The 17,271-nt window shown below is 31.4% G+C and overlaps 1 protein-coding gene across 4 annotated transcripts in view; it reads left to right on the forward strand.

Annotated features, from left to right (window-relative positions):
• The window catches only part of Oatp74D (Organic anion transporting polypeptide 74D), a 122,109-nt gene that overhangs the window by 48,339 nt on the left and 56,499 nt on the right, over positions 1 to 17,271 (forward strand). For all 4 annotated transcript variants that reach the window (XM_087411931.1, XM_087411933.1, XM_087411934.1 and 1 more), the window contains one exon: positions 10,843 to 10,989. The gene's annotated coding sequence lies outside the window, so the exon portion shown is untranslated. The remainder of the gene's footprint in view (positions 1 to 10,842; positions 10,990 to 17,271) is intronic.

The raw sequence follows: 17,271 nt of genomic DNA on the forward strand, positions 1-17,271 counted from the left end.
TATGTATTTTCTGTCTGTACCGCTAGAAGACTTTAACCTTAACACGAAGGTTATCTATCGCGCTCCGATTCCGTCCGAGAAACGTCAGAGAACTAAACCGATACTTTTACTACTGCGCTAAAACAGTGGAGATAAAAACGTATTTATTTGGAGACGGCATTATTACAACAGTAGTGATATGACCTAATTTCTGTTCATTTTGAAATTCAATTTTTAAGATTAAGAAAGTAGGTTTAAGAAATGTTAAAAGAGAAATGTTGGTGATGAAAAAATTCAAGACATCTATGCTATATGTAAAATATTCACTTTAATATTCTGAAATATCTCTTAAAATATGTATATGTATCTTATTATTAGTTTATAATATTACATTTTGTGACTGATATTTACATAATTTATTTATAAATATGATTACAAATATTATGTGAAATTCTTCAAAATTTACGATTTAATTCTTTGTAGTACAAAGCACCATAAGAGAAAAAACAAAATAACATTATGTAAAATGATTTAATCAGTTAGAATTTAATAATTTTTCAATGTACATTAAATTTGCGATATATTTTCTCTGATATTATGCCTATATAAATGCTAATATTTACGTAACACTATTCAGTTACAAAACAAATTTTTGTCAGTAAGTGAAAAGTGTATAAAATTAATTATGTGTGTGTCTTTTTACTTGATGAATAATTTTTCACAGGATTAACCAATTTCGTGACTATATTGCGCATGAATTTGAGTCATGGAAAAAGCGTTGGTGAGGAAGAGCAGGTCCGTTTTGCGCGTACGATAATAAGACAAAATCGAAAGAGAGAGGAGCGAGTAAAGCTGATAATGAGGTTCCATAAAATCGGGCCGCTTCTTTTCGTGGCCCCTTCTCCTTGTCAGGAGATACCGTCGTACTTGTTAGGTAGCTTTCACACGAGAAGACCTGGCGGTCGTATTATCGGTCCTGATGAATCACTCATTTCCGCTTCGTAATAATAATGGTAGGCATGCGCGCATTTGGTAATCAAGGAGAGCGCGATTAAATCTACATATAGGATTAAATAAATATTCGAATTAATTATTTTTTTAGAAAAAATCTTTTATTGTTTTACATAAAATCGCGTTGTTAAAAAGAACAATATAAAAATAGGGAAAAATGTGTAAAGTTTTTTTGATATAAAATCTTGTTAATAGAAAAAAGTATAGTCAGACTACAAATATTTGTATCAGTATTTAAAATCGTTTAAACGTTTTCGAATAGCGTTTGATATTTTTAGTTCTTTAAATACATACATAATTTATACATAATTATATTTAACAATATTTATACATAATTTTTTATAAAAAAAAGATTATAAAAATTTTTTAAGTATATATAAACTTCATATAATATGAACATAGTTAAGCAATTTTACATCATCTTGCATATAATGATTTTCTTTTCTGAGATAAATCTTAAATATTAACTATAGAAATAGAAGGGATTTTTGTAAAAATAAAGGTGCACGTGACTAATTTAAAAACGTGAGAATTTATTTTTATATAATATTTTTCCATTCTTTTAAAAGGAAAAATAAAAACATATGAAATTAAAAATATTCAGGATAGGTATTATTTTGATTGTTTTTGAAAAAAAAATAAAAAAATACTATATAAAAAAAATCATGTAATGCATTATACGATCAGTGCTATGGCCAGCCTTGTTGTGGTGATAGCTTAAGACAGTATCCCGAAGCACATCGCGCATCATTAGCTAAATAACTACGTATGTTCGCTTTTATTATTACTTCTCAGCGTAGATTTGCTAAAATCGCAGCACAAGCAGCGACTTTCCAAAAAGCTTACGATGAAACTGCTGGTCCGCCATACATGGCGTATTGTTACTTCGCCATAATTTTGAGAGATACGCGAGACCTCCTTAAAATTATCTCAATTCCACAATATAATTACTCTCTTAATCTCCGAAGACTTTCGAAACTCGAATTGAGCAGTATTTACATTTTAGTATTACGTATGACTTTATTTATTATTATCACATATTTCATATTATTTTATCAAAATATAACAATAATATATCTTATTTAAACAGAATCTCTAAAAAATCTAATTTTTAAACATAGGCACACAATATTTAAGTTTAATTTTCCTGCAATTATTTTCTTTAGGCATTGCTAATGCAATAACTCGTATACATTCGTGGATATAAATGAGTTAACTGTACAAGAACAACGAGGCTATGGGAACAATAAAAGGATCGGCCGAAACGGTTATATAAGAAGAAGCGATAATACAGGCGGATTTACGGGACAAGGTTTAATATCCTCCATACGGTCTGGCACACACAGGAAGACACGCGATCACGATCGGACAGTCGCAGAGGAGAGTCCGAACGACACGCCTCGCGCCCATCGTGCGATCCATCGATCGTGATGGAATAACGAGCTGCCAAAGTCGCAGCCGAACCCACTCGCCGGCCATTCTTCGCACGGGAACAGCTGATGAGCGGCGGTACTTTGATGTCCCACCGTTTATCGATCGATGGGTACGAGTCTTGCAACCTGTCCCCCGTTATCAAAGTCACGATCGAACGAAATAATTCGGACGAGTCACGTAATTTTCCTTCTGCCCACTCTCTTCCTCCCCTCAGTCCATGCTATTAAATAGCAGTTCCGTTACCTGCAATTTGCGCTTTTGAACGTATAATATCATCGATCGTCGGCGAAATAATTGCGAATTGCGTATCGTACGTCAATAATGATTTGTTTTAATTTGCGAGGACAAATAAGTAGATAGGGATGGATTTGAGATAGATCGAAAAATAACGTTTCTTTTCCAGGTATTATTTGAACGCGTCCGATATTCAACAGTAGAATAGTAGAATTTGTCCCATAAACAATTAGGAAATAAATGTTTAATATTAAATTTGTTTTCGGAAGTGATCAAAAAAACAATATCTTACAATTAGTCATTTCAACGTCGACTATACGTATTTGAATTTTAAATACTTATTGTAATCTCTCTGTCATCAGAATTTCCATTCAAATTCTATTATTTCAAGAAAATGTCCTGTTCCATCATTGTTGGAGGATCTAAATTAGGTTGAACTACTTTCTATCTTCATCTATTGTGGAACATCTCTTCTTTCTTGATGTTCCATATTGATATTTTAATTCCAAATAGATCGAGCTGCTAATGTGACTTAAGAGATCATTTTTAACTGTACTATTTAAAATTAACTGACTCTTTGCCAAGATGAAAAAAGAATGACGTGATTAATGTTTCGTCATATTGTTAAGACAGTAATAATGTTTTGACAATGAGATAATCGCTGATATGTTTGCGCAATTTCTGATTGATAACTTCCGATTAATAATAAAAAATGACCGTTACAATTTATCCTATAATATTATTTATTTATACATTTTGTTTTATAGAAAACATAATTTTACTGTTTAAATTTTAATTTAAAGATATTACACAAAGGCTTTTTTAATAGCACGAAGATGCACGGAAACAACAGTTTGACTGAAGTATCTGAAAATTTAGCTAGATACAGATCTGAAAATAATTTTATTGGATCGTCATAATTATATAAAGCACTCAAGCTGGATGCTAGAACGTTAAAATTTTCTTAACATTAATTATCATGCTTGAGCAGCCTACATAATTGTTTTGATGATCTAACAAAATTATATTTATATATAGATCTATGTGTGTGTGTGTGCGTATCTAGTTAAATTTTTAAATATTTTAGTAAAATCATTCTTGCCGTGTTGTAAAAGAGCGTTATTATATATAATATCTCCATTGTCATTTCTATTAGAAAAATACTCAACAATATGCCTAATGGGTTAAGTAGCACGTGCTGAAGTTGGATTAAAGCTTATTATCTCGATCTCTATTTCCGCATACTTATTACATTGGTACGTTAGGGCGCGTCATACGGTCTATGATGAACATTGATGACTTGAGAACGAACTTTGACCCGAGATTGTCATCGTTAAGCGCGATTCCGTGATTCATTTGCGTGTGATACGTTAAGCGCTTCGACAAGGGGGAGAGTCTCTTTGTGTCCACGGGAAGACGAACGGGTTGCAATCTCATGTTAGAAATTAAACGGTACGGATAGCAGAACAATACTGAAAATTGCTTATAGAATGCCCCATCCATGCATGCGATCTTATTCCATATTTTGAGATTTTTTTCGGAATTTTAAACTGTATCTACTACAATTTCTGTCTACCTTTTATATTCAATTCAATTATTATTATACATAAGCTAATATTAATTTTTAGATATCCATATTAAAACTGATTGATTAAAGTTATGTGACTTCCGCGTGGATGCAAAACGATATATAATTCTTTATATAGGTTAAAAAAAAATTAAAAAAATTGAATGTAAAATAATCTTTAATTAGAACTTTCTGTGATTCTGTAACAAAATCTAAATTTCTGTAATCAAATCTAAATTTAAAAGAATTTAAATTATTTGATTAAATAATCCTATATATAATTATTCGTAGTATTATGCATGAAATGTCATCGTAATGAATTGACGTAATTTATATACGTATGACGCAAAAAACACAATTATCGAGTGCAATACGTTTGTTCTAAAGTGGTAGAAAAACAAAATTAAAATCAAATTGAAGTAACTGGCACGATGCGTTCTGCAAATAGGACACACAGGTGGGTTACGTTAATCATCTATCATAAACACTTGAGTGTCTGTGTAATGTTATCCATTCTGCATAGTCATCTTTATATTTATATTTCGCATTATCGATCACGACTTTATTACATTTATCACATTTTATTTCCAATAGCGAATGAAAGTTCATATTCGCGCAAGAGACTTCTATTTTTATTTCGACAGACTTAATTACCATGTTTTCAGTCAATACACTTAACGAAGATATTTTAAATTAATACGATAAATAGTAAAATTTTAAAAATTCTTAATTGTTATTCGATAAGATACATGATATCAGCTATACGAAATTTTAACAAAATCATCTTTTAGAAACAGAAATGTTTTTAAATCTTATTGATTTTCACTTATTGTTAGATAACGTTAATGCTTTAATAATTATTCAATTTTTAATTTCTTATTTGCAAATGCTATTATATATTATATTGTAAATTTCACTCTCACACACAACTTATTAAATTCATTTTAATAAAACCTTAGAAACCATTGTTTTATAATTGTTTTACTTTATAGTAAATTGTATTTAAAATATATATTAATATATGTATGTATAGATATATCTTACATATCTTTCAAAATGTAGATGATTTATCATAAAATATTTTTATCAGTGTTTCATAACAGCACACTTTATTCCACAGATCTTTCTGGGAACATTCTCAAAACATTGTAGAATGTCCCTTATTGTACTTTATAAGTTAAATTTATAAGGTAAATTAACTTTATCATAAAATTCGAAATAACATAAATATTGTATCAAATACGTGAAACTACTTTTTATTTTTCACTTATTTTTTGTCCTTTTCTACTTCTAAGAACTTTTTAGTCTAATTCTTAGAACCAGAAAAAGATAAAAAGTTATTGAGATTAAAGTTAATCTATATTGGTAGAAAGGAACAACAATAAGATTCTTAACAGATATAATATATATCTATATATGTTACGTCAAATATTTTGTACAGCAACAAATCGATTGACTCGTAACACGTGATACTTGTTCGGTGTTTCGTACAATCTTGTATATGTAAAAAGTATTATATATGTAAAAAGTCATCGATATCATTTTAGATAGCTTAAACTACTTCGTGTCTCTTCATTTTATTATCAGTCGGAACGCGATCAAGACTAGGAGAAGATTAGGACAAGACTAGGCCTTTTCTGTAGACTATCTTTTTCTATAAATCACATTAAAAAAAATTTAAGGCTTAGTCTCTAAATACGATTTCATAAGAGTCAATCTTTCAACGTTTAATATCAATTACATTTTAGAGTGTCTCTTTGTAGAATTAACACCGCACTTTAAAAAAATCGAAAATTTTATTAACAGTTCTATTTGCACTTACAATTCACGATTTCTTGATTTTGGTAACAGTTGATATTGTTGATAAAAATAATTGACATTTGAAAAATATAAAATAGCATGCTGTAATTATTAAATCACTAAAAGAGTAACTGAGCAGTACGTCATAATTTATTAAGAGGTATATACGATGTGTCAGCGCTAAATAAAAAATTTATTTAAATGTATTTAAATAAACTAAAACTATGGATAAAATATATCAAAACCTATATAGAACTCTTGGTGGATTAAAGAATTTTATTTATAATTATTTTTTTTAAACATAAAGCTCCATGGGAAAGTATCTCATACACATATGTTAAGTGTCATTTTTTTCAACAATATCAATAAAACTTTAATTTATTAACTTTTAAAAATTATAAAATTATTGCAAATAGAACTGTAGATAAAACTTTCGAGTTAATTTTTTAAAAGTGAGGTGTTAATTTTAAGAGATCTTTACTTATTGATGTCGTTTTTAGTAATATATATATTTCATAAGAATGTTATAAAGAAATTTACGTAAAAAGAATAGAAATGTTTATATACTATAAATAATACAATACTGTACAAGAAAGCAACACACGTATGATAAGGATTAATCTCTAAATAAAATTTATATACGATTTCTATATTAGTTATAAAAATGTACTAGATGTTGGATCTGAGTAGAAACGATGTACATAGCTATGCAATGGTGTCGGGCTAGGGAAAATTCTCATGCGTGATCTCGAAGGGTCGAGACGTGGAGTGTGGCAACGTGACTGTTGTGCATTCTGCTATCTTCCGCGATCGTAATCACGGATGTACGCGGGGCTGAACGTAGTTATTTATAACGCCTTTGAGACAGAACGTGGCGGAGTATGCGGTGATGATATTGCATATCAAAAGATAGAAAGAGAAAAAGAGAGAAGGGAGGAATGGAGACTGCCAAGAGACCTTTGTATAATGGATAATAAAGGCAGCGCAATTAACACATTCTACACGAAAAGAGAAATTATTGATTGCTGCAAAAAAATTTGACGTTGTACGTTTGGCTTTTAATATTAAATAAAATAATCATGTGTAAAGTATAAAAAAAAAATTCAAAATTTGTAACAGTATAAGATAACATTACTGAAATTTTAATTTCAACTTTTTTTTAACACATTAATCTTTTAACCGATCAAAATTGGGTAGGTATTGAAATATATACTTGTTTGAAAATGGATAAATTGTAATTAATAGATTAATTAAATTCTTAATTTTAGAATTTTCTGAATAAAAAATGAAATAATAAAGACAGGATTGATTTGAGAAATATTATTTTTATCTCCAATTTGAAAATTTTCTCGTACTTACACTTAAGTAGTATTTATTGATCTTTTAAGCGTTCAGTTGATAGATGTTCTTGAACTTCAAGAATTGTCAAGAATAGTGAAATAAAATGTATAAATTCGAATTAACTTATTGAAAACGTGATGACTTATGAATTTCTATTTTTATCTTGCTTCAATCCATCTATCATAAAATTATCAATAGATCAATACAAATATTACAACTAATATTAACGGAAAATGCTATTTTTTTCTCTCAGAAATAAAGTTATCATTGGAATATTTTTCTCGCTGTTATCAAAAGTTGCTTTAGATTTACTTTCCGCTATTGGGTTTGATCGTTTATTTGCTAGCTCATAAATCATCTAATCCATATTCATCTAATTTGTTCTCTCTCTCTCTCTCTCTCTCTCTCTCTCTCTCTTTCTCTCTCTTTCTCTCATCGGTCCATTTATTTACCAGCACTTAAGTATGCGCTCAATAATGTATCAGCTTTGAACCTGAAATACGTTAATCTAGGTAGTGGACTTGTCTAACATTTTTATGTAAATTTATTTTTAGATTGTTTTTTATTCCTACTGATTAAATATTGATAATAATAATCTTTTTCGATTCAACGTAATAAAAAAGGGAATTAAAAATTCTGCGAAAAAAATAAAGACTTTCACCAGAAGAACGCGTGCAAATATATTCGCGTGTATTGTTGAGTAGTGCTGCTCGTAGGTTAGTGTCACAAATCGCGATAAAAACGGGTTTCAAAAGACTACGTCTTGAGTGCGTACTTAACGGAGAAGTACGTCTCACCCTTTGTACTCGTTAACTGACGAGTAACCCTTCCAGCATGACAAAAGTCGCGCCTGCAAAGGGCAACATTTTACTTAGAGCGGATGATATAATCACCGGTGTTATTATGATTAATTAAGGGATCAAGGAAAGAATGATGAAAATGATAGAAAAATGTCTTGAAAAAACGCGTGTGTTAAATTAATGACATGTAATAAATAATAATAAATAATAATTATTAAAAATAGCAAATTGCTGTAACATTTCCAGGAGTAAATTAAAGATTAAGAAGGTTAAAAAAACAAATTGAATTGATTTTTTAAATAAAGATGAATTGTAAATTTTCTCAAGGTAAAACAATTTCTTTTGCAGTCAAAAGTTATGAATAAAAATTAAAGAAAAATATTTCTCTTACATGTAAATTTAATATGATTTTATTTTTCGAAGTATAAGAAGGATTTTTGTATCTAATCTATTTGTGGAACGATATCAAAATATCAGTTTTATATTTGTGTAGCATAATAAGTGCAATATTTGTTATTACGATGATGGATTACGGTGATAATCATAATCTGTCTAATACAGATGACATCCAGAAATTCTAAAGGAGTGTGAAATTACGGCTCTAAAAATATAAGTATAGTTATTGCTTTGAAAAGGGAAAGATACATATCTGTTTGAAGCTGAAAGATGCAATCCCAAAAGATCGGAAAATTACAATTTTAAGGAAAAATGGCAGTTGTTTCGCATATGTTCCATATGGAAAAAATACATATACGTCTATTAGAAATAAAACCGCCCACTCTCAGTTGTTTTTAGAAATGGGTGAAAGGACATTAGACATAAATGCTCAAATATCTGTTTACTTTGAAATGGGTAAAAATGCGTAAGAAAAGGTCAAAAGAAATGCTTGTTAAGTTTCCTAATACAATTAGGAATTTATACTAGACATGAAAAATATATCTTTTTGCAATTCTCTTTGTTAGATAAAAGAAATAAAAATTAAAGAAATAAAATCGCTGCGTTTCTTTGAATGATCTTCAGTCCGAGGTTGCGTTCATTCACACCGCAAAGTTTCTCGGCAAACATTGTAAAACTCGATTCGTTATCTTCACCATAAACGTGCTGTTACGGTGCGGCGCTTAAACAATTAATCCACGGTCGGCGGTTCGTTAACTTCGCGACGCTAAAGTTTGCGCGCACGGTGGATAGTAGTTTTCGTTATCATCTCCAGTTTACATACCACACACACACACACACACACACACACACACACACACACACACACACACACACACACACACCACACCACACCACACAGCGCCACAAATTTCGGGATCTTCAGGAACAGACGAAAACACGAAAATATCTTGGACAGCTTAGAAGAAAGAAGACGCATAGTCGATATTATTACACTAAAAAAGATAATATCTCACTTAATCAGATGTTTAAGACGGGGTAAATAAGCTTTAAAAAATTTTGATGATTGTACTAAAACACGCTGAAGATTTCATGATGATTATCTTATTTATTATTTTTAGAAAAATATGTTTTTTTATCAAAAAAATCCCCGGAAACACACATGGTAAATAACTTTCTTCTCGAGTACTCTGAGATATTCACTCATAGATAAGATTTCTTCCTTTTCCTTTCTTCGAAGATAATACCTTCAGTTATAAGACGAATGCGATAAATAGGCTCGAATCGGATGAATTTTTTTTGTCATTACAAAACGTCGCGTTGCACAATAGAATAATATTTATGGCGGCGTTTTACGAAATCAACTTCACCTTCGGGAATTAACGCGCGTAATTTATTTCCCGCCGCGCTTCCCTCGCGTCGTGCCGTTGCATCGTCGCGGCTCGCGAATGCAATCTAGCCGAATGACATTGCACTATACGCGACGTCGCTGTGCCACATGGTGTGGCGTGTGATACTTATGAATGAGAATTAAAGGCCCTGCGCGTGTGAAGCGATATGCTGGGTCAACGAGGCGAATACCGAGACGACCGGAACAACAAATACCTGCCGCTGATATTATTGCCCTTATCGCTATTCTTTTAACTTCTTTCTCATTCTCTGCTTGTCATTATATTGCATTGATACCGTGGCGCGAGATTTCATGCGAGGGAACATATTTATATTTTAACATAGCGCAGGCTCATGCATGTTACACAGACGTGTGTACAACATTGACAATATGAAAAATCAATCGTCTTTTGCAATATGTGTATACTTGACACGTTTCAGTTTTTATCATAGATTTATCAATAATTAAGAAACATTATTGTATCAAAAAGAGCTTCCACTTTTTGTTTTCTTTCTAGTATCTTAGTTTGATTAGTTCGTTTCGTAAAGTCCATGACATTTCATCAATTGTATTGACTAATAAAACATAGGAGTTAGATTAAGACAAGCCTTAGAGAATGAATCAGTATTGATAACGTGAGTAGCTGGCATTTATAAGAGCCAAAATACTTGTCTCTGCTATCATTGACACACACTCATTTAGGGAGGAGGGATCATCCATTGAGAAAGAACTACAATCAATTGTAATTCTTCCAGTGTTTTATTACATTCATGTTTTTCGTGTATTTCGTATGGAGAAACTTGTTTCTATCAACTCATTTCTTATCCGCTCATTTCACGTATGCGAAAAAGAGATAAGTTTCTAAAAATAGTAAATTTTCTGTGTTACAGTTGGAAGAATTGAGCTCACTTTAAGCCATCTCATAAGGCGTAATTCTATCATCCGGTAATCAACAAAAGGAACCTGAACCTAAATCTCTTCGTTTCCGGCAATTCACAGAATTGGACGTTGTCCTCACAGAGAATTCGTCGTTACTGGTAAGATTTATCAAAATTTGTGCAACTGCAAATTTTTAATTATTTTTAATTAATATATTATTAAGGTTATATATTTTAAGCATATTTTGTGTCAATTTTATGAATTTTGATGTATGAATGAATTGAATGGCTAAAATCTCGAGATTTCGTAATTCATTTTATGATTACTGAAAACAACTAAAAGTACATATACACATTTTTTGAAAGATTTCCTAGATTAAATTTTTTTATCGGGCAGGAAAAAGTTTGTTTATTTACTTGTTGATTAAAATCATTCAGTTGGAGCACGCAATAGATTATTTAAATTGAAACATATTAAATGTGTATAGGATGTGAACGAGCTAACAGAGTAAATTTTCCTAGCTAAATTTTAATCTGTACACACTAATGTATATATATATATATATATTAGTGTGTATAGACTAAAATTTACTAAATTTACTAACTTATATATATATATATATATATCATTGGCGATTTATCGGTTGATCGAACGTATGCAACTGGTGTCATTATCGTGGCTTTGTCACGGTTGTCGTCGTCCAGCTACATCGCTATTTCAAGATTAATACCACTGAATGAATCTATTAGCGGATAAACATGTGTTTATGATCAACATCGTGCGTCCATTTATTTTGCGTCATTACCGAATAGCGATACTTGATTCAAGTGATGACTGGTCGACTCTCTTGACAAACAATCTCACATCATTTATGCATCTGTATTTCAATGTCACGATTCAATTTGGCTTTTATCCCAGCTTTCTTTCATCTGAGTTTCCAAATTTAAATTTTGAATCAGGATCAATTAAACGATAGAGATTTAAATTATTCGCGACGTGTGGATTTAACTCATTCCTTTAAGTCTGAGACTTGTCTGAAAACTTAAATTGCATTAAACGATATTTAATAATTTTACCGATGCATTTAGGAACATTCCAAGATTTGTTTGAAACCATGAGATTTTCTTGTCTTTCTACTCTTATTATATCAAATTTATCACATCATATTATATCAGTTTTTTTTGTGTTTTCTAAATATAATCTTTTACGAAAGAAGTTGAAAAAAATGGATGATAAAATTATATAAATAAAACAGATAAGAGTAGTCGCAGTTGAAGCTTTGATTGGAATTAACAATTATTAATTAGTTAGTTAAAATTGAAGTTTCTAAAACAATAATAAATTTAATAATAAATTTAAATTACATGCAGTTTGCGTTGTTAAGTCTCAGTATCTGACGTCACCCGGTATATAGAAGATAAAGTGAGTGATACACTTTTCCACTTTCTCTGCGACCGAGATTGCACGAAGCCTTGAGCATAACACATAACAAAGCAAAACTTCGCCTTCATCCTACCCGTATACACGGTGCTCCAGAAAGATTGGAGACAAAAATTTCGAGATTTTGTTGAAAAAAAAAATACCTATTTATTCTTTCTATTTTTTAAAATGATTTATTATGTCTGACATATTTTGTAATATTTATAAATCTATTAGGTGTTGGAATTAATTCGTAGCGTTTTACAAGTGATGGGAAGTACTTTCATTAATGTATTTTTTAATGCTCATGTGAAATAAATAACATTCTTTCATTAAAAACGCTACGAATTAATTCCAACACCTAATATAAATCTATTATAAATTAGAAAAATTACGAGCTTATATATATATATATAAATTAAATTATATTATTTTCTCAGAAAATTTTTGCATTAAAAGTTAATTAAACTATGGTGAGAGGCGTATTATTTATTAATCTGATTATTCAGTTATTCAATACGGTTAATTTTCTAATTTTATTCTTGTTCATAAATGAGTCAAATTGAGAATTTTGGAAAAATGTGTATATCGTAATATATTAAAGTTGGAAACGATGATAGTAATCTAATTTATTGGTCAATAATTCTTGATATAATTGCAACACACTCGATAACTTCACGTTTCGATAGCGAAAATGATAAAATATAACCAACTGCGATATTAGCGATATTAGGCGGTGCCAACATGATGTCATTATTGTTTATGCATTGGGATGCGTCGCAGATCTGTCTACATATCGCAATGATTGAAGTCGTCGACCTAGTCGGCGTCTGCCACGTGCGAAAAGTTTGTATCACCTCCCATTATTTCGTAGCGCAATATATTTAATCGCTCTTTAATCACGCATGTGAAAAATCGCAGATGACGCGAAAGCTGTTGCATAAAATATTAAACGTATTTTTTCATATAAATTAATTTTTAAAAAGTAAAATAAAAATGTGCCTTAGGGCGAAACGTAGTTAGTAGGAGCATAAAAATAATTTTTATTTATTAGTAATTTAAAAAATACGCAAATTTTTATATGTTAAATTAATTTTGTGATATATAATAAAATCATATTTAATTAATAATAATAACTATGACTACTGACATGCAATAAGTTATATATATGTAGATTATTTATGCGTTTTAATCTGGTAACTGTCTAAAGAGGAAAAAAAAATAACTACAAAAAATTATATCTGTTTGTGATAGCGTACACAATATTTAAATTCATTTTACTTCTATGGCAGAGAAACTTTACGAAACTTTTATGATTAATGTCAATCTGAATGATCGAAGCCAAGATTGGAATATAAATGATTTCATTATCATTCGCTATTGTTAAAATCGACGCATTAAGCGCCACGTATACGCTGCAGAATGTACATTATCTCCCCTGCATATATGAAACCTCAAACCTCTTCGTAAGGTCCTTTCGCAAAACATTTTTGTAATACAATTGACAGCATCATTATTTTTTAAATATCATTTTATGAAAAATTATGATATAACTATAAAATATAAAAAAGATATTTACGTAATGAACATGGATAATCATAAATCTTTAACGATCTCATCATTATCATAAGGATTATTATTGAGAAACATTCTACTTTATAATTAACTGCGCCTGCAGGTCTATTTTTCGTGACCTTTCGACTCTCGTCTGTATTGTCCACATCAAAGTGTTCATTAAATCGCGATCCGGCCACGGTCGACGTTGTCTACATGAGAACCGCTGTGCGTTCCCATTTCTCCTTTCAGCGGTCGGTCGTTCGATCCGCGGTTGTATAACACCAATGAAAGTACTCTTACGGGCGACGGCCAACGTCACGTCCACATCCACACGGGCCGTTCATCGTGTCCTTTGGCCGTAAACCGTCGTATTCGTCGTCGTCTCGTGATCAGCCGGTCTCTTCTCGTGGTCTCCTCAGTCTTCGTCCGTATCTAAACGAAGACGTAACGCACGCCGATGGCACGCGGTACTCCAATACTGGAGCAGTCACACTGCGGTTCTCCGCAAGGTGCAAGTCGAGGTAGTTCACTTTGTAGCAATCAACAAGATTAAGCATCCATTTTGAACCGAGATCTTAGATGATTACTTACGCGACGAGTATTTATAACAGACATTTAAGAGCTGCAATTTGTACTCAGACAGCAGACAATATTAATATTAGAGAAAAGATGGAAACTATTCTTTCTCACCGCTCATCTCGTTTCTCTTCAAAGATGTATGCTTTTCTATGTATTTTTCGATTGATTTATGAGACACACTCTCCTTTATCTATTTTCATAACGCTAAAAGACTAATAAGTTTATGTCCAAGATTAATAGGAAAATTAATATAATGACGGTATTAATAATCGTCTAATTAATATTGTTAAGCGAGAAGAGAAAGAGAGGTAGAACGAAAATTGGAAAAATATATACATTTTTATCTTATCGAGAAACTCGATTTGGCGAGTCTCAGGTACGCGTGCATTTTGAAGTGGTACTATCGTTTTGATTATCTTGCACCGATGATACGCAAGTGCAACGTGCGATACGGAATGCCGATATTGCGGTCGTCAGGTGATTTGATTTGGGTCAATACTTTGGCGCGAATACCGCGAATCGCGCATAAAAGTGCAGCTGTTGCGTATTTTCCAATCAAGCGTTACCATATGCCGGTTCGATAAGATAGCGCTTTTCCTCGTGATAAATTTATTGAACCTAGAGCGTACCGCCAAACGTGCTCCACAGTGCTTTTTTTTCCTTAACAAGTCTCACTTTTTGCAGCGCAAATTTTATTTGAAGAGCGCTTATATCGGAAACAACGCAAATCGATATTTCGACGGAGCGAGCCGGGATAAAAAGAGACTCGCCGAACTTACAGTAGCGATATCTTTTTGCGCGACCGTAAAACATCGTAAATTGTAGGAAAAGTAAAAGAAGAAACGTCCAGTTTTACATTCTACGGTAGAAATAAATGTAGTCGTAAATACACTCGCGTCTATTCTTCGTATGAAAAGTTTAGCGTCACGAAAAATCACCGTTCATAGAATGATTAATGATAATTATCTATGCCGTTGGTTTATTCGTTAATCGAATCGGAAATTAATACCGGTTCTGGAGAAAAGTTTCTTACTTCAATAAGCTATATAAGATATTTTTGTCAAGACGCAATTCGAAACGAAATGGCGACACGTCATTTCTTGTTTTCTACGTCGACGACTTTATCCGTCGACCTCGCGGAGGAACGATTACTTAAGGTCAAGCGCACATTTACGCTCGCACACAGAAAACCTCGTCACTAATTATCTGTGCCTCGAAGATACGACAAGCCACGATAGGGTTAAGGTTAACTTAAAAATATAGAAACCTAATCTAATATATGTATAAAAAAATATATGTGTAAACGTAATTATCTTCATCAATACAAGAACTCATATACTAAAAAAATTGACTCTTTAACTATTAAAAATAAATCTTTAAAAAAATAAATTTATCTTTTGCGAATTGCATGCGAAAATTAATAGTTGCAAATAAATTTATACATTTTTGTGTTGATTACACAATTACTTAATTAAAGCAAAACGTCGTTGACATAAGTAAAGCTATAGATATGAAATTCGATATATCATATAGTCGAAGTAAAAAATTTGAAGAACAGACATAAAGATTTAAGTTGAAAGCATTACATATTCAAGTTGCATATTAAATTTTATTATTAAACAAGAGCTACGAGCCAAGAGATCTTAATGCTGGATTAACTACGAAAACATAAGTTTATTAAAACAAACGTTTCGATCTCTCTTGGATCATTTTTTTTGAAATTAATACAATTTGAAATTAACTCATTTGAAAAACAATAACTCGCCAATACATATGATGATTTAGACGGTAAATGTAATAAAATATAAATTCGACATCGTGTATAATGAAATTATACATTTATTTTAATAAACTTACGTTCTTGTAGTTAATCCAACATAAAGAAATCTAGTAAGACTCAGTCCTTGTTTTATTACGTTTTTCGTTTTTATTATAACGTTTACCTGTATACACTGTATAAATACATACAAAGTAAGATTTCTTGAGCTACGCGATTACCGTGGTAGACACTTTAATTCTTTACGTAACGAGCAACGAATTTTCCTGACCATCGCGCGCGTTTCAGTCCATCGTACAGGGCGAGTGCGGTAAAAGGCGATGCGCGTCACTATCGGTGTACGCTCGTTGTGATTAAGGCCATGGTCATAAGAGCTGCCTGTTGGCGTGCTTATAGATGCGAACAAGTTAAATACTTGGCTCTGATCTAGGCTTATCGCGCTTAGTCGCGCGCGCGTTCGGTTACAAAGTTCCTGTTTGCAACACGAAACCGCTGCTTGCCGACTGTCGTTAAACAATATGTTCTAGGTGTACATAGAATTCGCATAGAACCTTTCCCTCATTCAAGATTACTTCTTTATTGGATATATTTAAAAGAATTAACCTTTGGACGGTCGATAGTGACTCTGGAAATAAATCGGAGATTGATCTTAAAATAAGCAAGTAAGAAAAGCAAATGTGAATAAAAAATATTTGACTTCAAAATTTTATTTTAGGAATTTTAAAGAAGATTTATTATTAACAGTATTTCAATATTTCGATAATGCAAATTAATTAATTGAAAAATCAAACTTATAATATGTTGATATCCAGTTTTTGTTGATATATCTTGAAATTTAATATCTTACATCTTTTGTCTTAATTAATATTATTTAAATGATGACTTTATCTAAAATTAATTGGTTGACATTTATTAACATTTATTTATCGCTTAAAAAAGTAAGGAAGCCTATTTTTTTTCGCTCTTGGCGAAATAATCGTCGGCAGTGCCTTCGAGGCACGTATCATTGCGCGGAATCGATAGTTCCCCGAAATTTCGAAGCACGCGACGAGATTTGTCGATGCGGGCTGCACCAGAGATACGCGTGCATTTTCGTATGCGGGATACG

This window comes from Acromyrmex echinatior, chromosome 12 (assembly GCF_024713525.1).
Source record: "Acromyrmex echinatior isolate Ae372 chromosome 12, ASM2471352v2, whole genome shotgun sequence".
Taxonomy (NCBI): domain Eukaryota; kingdom Metazoa; phylum Arthropoda; class Insecta; order Hymenoptera; family Formicidae; genus Acromyrmex; species Acromyrmex echinatior.